This window comes from Mustela erminea, chromosome 19, assembly GCF_009829155.1.
Source record: "Mustela erminea isolate mMusErm1 chromosome 19, mMusErm1.Pri, whole genome shotgun sequence".
Classification (NCBI taxonomy): domain Eukaryota; kingdom Metazoa; phylum Chordata; class Mammalia; order Carnivora; family Mustelidae; genus Mustela; species Mustela erminea.
The window spans coordinates 10,013,090-10,019,614 of NC_045632.1; the positions used below are offsets into that span (position 1 = coordinate 10,013,090).

A 6,525-nucleotide genomic window follows, 5' to 3' on the forward strand; every position below is an offset into this window, starting at 1 on the left:
CAGACTCCCTGCTGAGCCCAGAGTCTACCCTAGACTTGATCTCATGACCCTGAACTCACGACCTGAGCAGAAATTGAGAGTCAGATGCTCAGCCGACATGCTGCCCAGGTGCCCCTAACAGAAATATAGTTATACAATATTACTGCAGTTTCAAGTGTACAAGTAAGTGATTCCATGGGCATACACAGTACTCTGGGCTCACCCCTAGTGTCACCGCTGCTGTCGGTAATTGTCACAAGCTCGTAGAGCAAGCTCCCTTCCCTTTTATAACCTCCTTCACAGCTTTGGATGGCCAGACTGTTGCACAACAAACATTTCAACAAACCTCACTGTCCATTACTGACAGTCACAGTTTCGAGATTTCAAGGTGATGAGCCCCAGGACTATTTAAGAAGAAGAAAAGAAAAACCCACCATGTTATTCAAGCATTGTCTTTATGATGGCGAGTTACAGAATAAATATAATTTGGACTCTCATTTTTAGATGTTTGGTATATTAAGACTATACTTTCAGGGATCATTTCTATAGTTTGTTACTAGAGAAGTTTCTCTGAATGTGTAGATGTTTGGTATATCAATGTTTGCGCAGTTTTTTCTGAGCTATTTACACAAAGGTTAATGACTAACCTAGTTATGAGGCCTCACTTCTGTCAGCCACTAAAGAGGGTCTGAGGGCACCTGGCTGACTCAGAGGAGCATGTGACTCTTGATCTTAGGGTCATGAGTTTGAACGCCCCATTGGGAGTAGAGATTACATAAAAAAGTAAAATCTTAAAAAAAAAAAAAAAAAAAAAAGGTGGGGCATGCTCCTGGGTGGTTCAGTTGGTTAAATGTCTGCCTTCTGCTCTGGTCAAGATCCCAGGGTCCTGGGATTGAGTCCTGCACTGGGGCTCCTTGCTCCGTGGAGTGTCTGCTTCTCCTTCTCCCTCTGCTCCTATGCCACCTCCCCACCCTCGCTCGTGGGAGCTCTATCACTCTCTCTTTCTCTCAGATAAATAAATAAATAAAATCTTAAGAAAAAAATTTTTATTAAAAAAATTGATGGTTTTTCTCAGTAACTACATGTTGAAACTCAGGGCCTCTGGTTTCCATGATAATTTTGATAAAGGATCAGGTTTATCATCCGTATTTCTTATTTGCACAGAATTAAATAAGCCCAGAGGGGACAGCCGGAACCGTGCTTCTGATGGAGTCTGTCCTTGCCTGGCATGTCTCCTACTCATCAAGCTGGGGTAACCAGAATAGGTAACGTCTATTGAGCACTGACTGTGTTAGGAATCGATCCAAACCCTTTCCACGCATTAAATAATTTAATCTGAGGTATGTGTTAGCACAGAAAGCTGAAGTGATCTGCTAGTCATCTGTTGCTCTGCAAGAAACTTCTCAAAATTGGACGAGCTGAAAACAATAATGATTTCTTACTTCCCACGGTTGCCAGGGTTGGCTGGGCTCTCAGCTCTGCAGGGTGCTGACTAGAGGGACTCGTGAAGCTTTGTTCAGTCGGGGGCTAAAATCCAAGATGGTGTCCCTCAGATGCCTGGAGCCTTGGTGGGAATGATGGGACCACCGGGGTCTTCCTTCAGGACACTCATCAGAGTCTAGCGTGGGGCTTCTCATCTGCTGGCTGGCTTCCAACCCAATGAAATCAGAAGCTGCCAAGTCCCGTACTGCCTAGGGCTGAGAAGTCACACAGTGCCACTCCCAGTATGTGCTGTTGGCCCAGGCAAGTCATCCGACCACAGGGGAGGTCAACAAACTCCACCTCTCCATGGGACAAGCAACATGATTGCACAGATTCTGCCACTGTCTTTGTAATAAAGCATGGAACGGGCATTTCATCTCTAAATGGTGGAGAGAGGATTGGAAGCTCGGCTGTTTGGACCACGCCCTTGCTCGTAACCCTGATGCTCTTCAGCCTCTCCCTGCACACTTCCAAAGATCTGTGCCAAGGACTGCTCAGAAGCAGACCTACCTCCTCTGAAGTTCCCGGTGAAGTCTTATCTGTTAACATTAATTTTATGTGTCAGCTTGACTGGACCATGGGGCACCCAGATATTTGGTCAAGCATTATTCTAGGCATGTTCCTGGAGGAGGGTGGTCCTGGAGGAGATTAACCCTGGAATCAGCACTCTGAGTTAAGCAGATGGTCCTCGTACTGTGGGTGGGCCTCCTCTAATCACTTGAAGACCTGAATGGACCCAAAAGTTCTTTCTGCCTGACTGCCTTTGAGCTGGGAAATTCATTTTTGTTTCCTGCCTTTGGCTCTTTCTGGGTCTCAAGCCTGTCATCCTTCAGATGAGAACTACACCAGTGGCTCTCCTGGGTCTCTAGTTTGCTGGATGAAAATCTCGGGACTTGTCAGCCTCCATAATTTTACATAGAAGTTATATACACATAAATATATGCATAATTTAATATATGTATATAAAAGCACAAATAACTGTGCTTTGTCATCTGTCATCCTATCATCCTATCAGCTGTGACCACTGGGGGAGCAACTCTTCCAGGTGGGGGAGGCCAAACCCCCAAGTGCGTTCATTTGCTTCCCATAATACCCAGATCCCCTGGATGCATTCATTGGATTCCCAGAATATTCCAAATGAGCCCTGCCTCCTCGTACACTGTGAGTCTGCAATGCCTCCGTAAAAAGCATTTAATAACTCCAGGAATAGCTCCTTTCTCTTAACCTTCTCACTATGCTCCAGGCATTCCTCCAAATCCTTTGAGAGGCTGAGCTGCTGACTCTGAGTGGGAAGCAGGACCTCAGCCCCGTCTGAGCCCACCTCCCCTGGGGAGCCTTGGAGACTGGAGGGATTGGCAGCTCGTTCCTCAAGAACATGTCTGTCAAGGCCTGGGACTTTGTAATTCCTACACACTCATGTGCTATCTTGTCCCTGTTTCACGGATGCCAGCAGAAGACTTGCACTCCCAAGTCACAAAGGATTTATTCCCAGGTTACAGCAGGCAGGAGGACCCCATGCTTGTGCTGGTTACCCAGGTCCCCCGGGTCCCACCCAGGCAATGCAGAGGGGCACAGGCGGGCTATGCCCATGTAGTTGTGGTATCGAAGCTGAAGAACGCCAGCTTGGGGGTCTGTCTCTGATAGAGCGTGCCTCTCTCTGCTCTTTGTCTCAGAAGGAGATAGCCCCTCACCCACAAAGGCTGCTTGTGGCAAACTCGGCCCCTGAGAAGTGGCCAGATGGGCAGTGGACGGCTGTATCCCGGCACCGACAGCCTCTCTCAGAGACACAGCCCTATGTACCTGGCGGGATGACTGGGCCACCTGGTCGGGAATGGATGCAACTTGGTCATCAAGACACTGAGTCAGCATTTCCTGGAGCTGGGGGATCCCTCCGATCACCTCACCCACTGGCCCTGGATGGATATAGCCTTACGGCGTGAATCTATAATCCTAGTCCTCATCCACTCTGACAAGACTATCTGTCCTTGAGTGTGTGTGCATCTCCCTCCCTATAGACAGACCCAGACCAGCTCCCTGAGGACCTGTTTTTCAGCTGTATCTCCCTTAGACTCTGCTCGTTCTTAGACCCCACTCCATTCATCCTACTCATTTTATTTTAATTTTTAAAAGATTTTATTTATGTGTTTGAGACAGAGCATGAGCAGGGAGAGGGCAGAGGGAGAGGGAGAAGCCGACTCCCCGCTGAGCAGGGAGCCTGATGTGGGACTTGATCCCAGGACCCAGAGATCATGACCTGAGCTGGAGGCAGATGCCTAACGGACTGAGCCAGCGAGGGGCCCCCATTTGACTCATTTCAGAACAAGCAAACACACTCCCACTCCCCAACACACACACACACACACACACACACACACACACACACTTTAATGTCCTCCTCCCACTCCCAGGAATGCTCGGCTCTAAGACATCCAGGCCCCAAGCAGAGAGGCCTTCTCGGATCGCCTGCCTTGGAGCGCCACCTGGTCACCCCCATCACGTGGACCTCATGGCCTCACCTGCGGGACCTGTAACAGGCACAGGGCTCTCTGTCAATACCGCTGGGTGGGCGTCACCCCAGTCAGTATGCTGACCCCCTGCCCTGCGGCCAACACTGGCATCTTTCCCCAGGGCCCCTGCCTGCTCTGGCTCCTCACTTCCCTTCTCATCTCTACGGCAGCCACCTTGCTGGCTTTTCTCCACTGAGCACGGTGGTTTGAAGCAGAGCAATCAAATTATGTCATTTGCAGTTTTAAAAGCCTCAAACTGCTTCCTTTTCCACTTTGAACAAAAGCCAGAGTCTCTATCATGTCCTCAAACACCTTCCACCATCCGGCTCCCGCTCACCTCAGCCGCTTCATTTCCTGCCTCCCACCGGCCATCTCTGTCCCACATCGCATCAGCCTAAAAGCTCTTTGCCATAGGCGACTGGATCCCTTTGATGCAGGGTCCTGAAGCTGATTCCTCCCAGTGCTCGAAATGTCCAGACTCCTCCTCTTCCACTCCCTACGTGGCTGGCTTCTCCGAATCCCTCCATTCTGGCTCCAAAGTCACCAACTTCAAGTGGCCTCTCCCACCAGGTCTCGATCCTTGGGCATGGTCACATAGCCCCTTTCATGTTTGAAGGGATCTGATCCACATCTCTTCCATCTGTCTTGTCTGCCTCTCTCCCCAGATCATGTGCCCTGGATGGGCCACGTCTGTCTCATCTATGGTCATCTTCCCTGTCCCATGCAGCCAACCAATTCTTGCTGAAGGAAAGAAGAAAAGAATCTTTGTGGTCTGCATCAATGCCTGGGGATAAATGAACTCTCTCATCACAGTTCCTAGAGCAAGATCTCAGCATGCAGGAGCCCTCTCCGGACCAGATTCGCCCGGTCCACCTACTCACTTTCCTGAAACATCCCCACCCCAGACTCATGTCTAAGAATATAGCATGAGACCTCAGGTGGGGCCTGGGTGGGCCCGCCTGGTCTCTTGCTCTCCAGGCTTATGTTTGCTGGGAAACAAGGCGTGGTTCTGGAAACCTCCTTAGACCCTTTTGCCAGCCCTGGAACTGATCCTGTTTGCTGGGGTGGTCACAGCCTGACTCCTAGAACACAGGGTCCTAGCACTAAATATTGGGGCAGAGCCCCAGTCTGGAGATCATCGACCCTTGGGGTCAAATTCTGGCCTTGCTTCCAGCCGTCTGTTTGGGGACTTACCAGCTGCTACTACTTATCACTATTTCTACCTTTGCCACAAGACAGGTGTCTTCTCCCCAGGGACAAATCCACCACAGTCTCCTTCCAGAAACATTCCTTCTCCAGCGCAAGGCTCCCTTTTGGCCAGATCCTATTTTGTGCCCAGCTTTGACTCAGGAATCCTTTTTTTTTTTTTTTTTTAAGATTTTATTTATTTTATTTGACAGACAGAGATTACAAGTAGGCAGAGAGGCAGACAGAGAGAGAGAGGGGAGGAAGCAGGCTCCCTGCTGAGCAAAGAGCCCGATTCGGGGCTCGATCCCAGGACCCTGGGATTGAGACCTGAGCCGAAGGCAGAGGCTTTAACCCACTGAGCCACCCAGGCGCCCCTCAGGAATCCTTTTACATGGTAAACTGCAGAGCATAAAGTACTTCTGTAGGAAGGACAAGATGCAACATTTAAGAACAGAAGATTGCAACAACATCCATGGACCTGGAGGGCATTATGCAAGATGAGGGAAGCCAGAGAAAAAGACAAATACCATGGGATAGCGCATGTGGAATCTGAAGAAGCTGACCTCCTAGACCTCAGAGTAGAATGGCAGTTACCAGGGGGGTGGGAAAAGTGGGGAGATGTTGGTCAAAGGGTACAAACTTGCGACTGGTAGATAAATCAGTCTTAGAGATGTAACGCACAGCATTGTGATTACAGTTCACAATGCTATGTTATAAACTTCAGAGTTGCTAAGAGACTAGATCTTAATTATTCTCATTGTAGCAAAATGGTAAGTGTATGTCATGATGGAGATGTTAGCTAATGCTAAGGTGACAATGTTGCAATATATAAATGTAACAAGTCAGGGAACACTGTTGCAATATATAAATGTATCTAATCAGGACACTATTGGTATATATAACTGTATCAAATCAAGGGACACTGTTGCAATATATAAGTGTATCAAATCGGAACACTATTGGGATATATAAATGTATCAAGTCAGGGAACACTGTTGCAATATATAAGTGTATCAGGGGTGCCTGGGTGGCTCAGTCCGTTAAGCACTGGACTCTTGATCTCAGTGCAGGTCTTGATCTCATGAGTTCAAGCTCATATTGAGCTCCACACTGGGAGTCTGCTTAAAAACAAAAACCAAGGGGCAACTGGGTGGCTCAGTGGGTTGGGCCTCTGCCTTCAGCTCGGGTCATGATCTCAGGGTCCAGGGATCAAGTCCCTCATCAATCCCTCATCGGGGAGCCTGCTTCCCTCTCTCTCTCTGCCTGCCTCTCTGCCTACTTGTGATCTCTCTCTTTGTCAAATAAATAAAAAATATAAAAAACAAATAAAAAACAAAAACAAAAACCAATCAATCAAATCAACTGGTGT

The 6,525-nt window shown here is 48.6% G+C and overlaps 1 pseudogene; it reads left to right on the forward strand.

Annotated features, from left to right (window-relative positions):
* The first annotated feature begins 497 nt into the window (after nt 1-497).
* On the forward strand, nt 498-598 carry LOC116580391 (annotated as a pseudogene).
* The last annotated feature ends 5,927 nt before the right edge of the window (nt 599-6,525 follow it).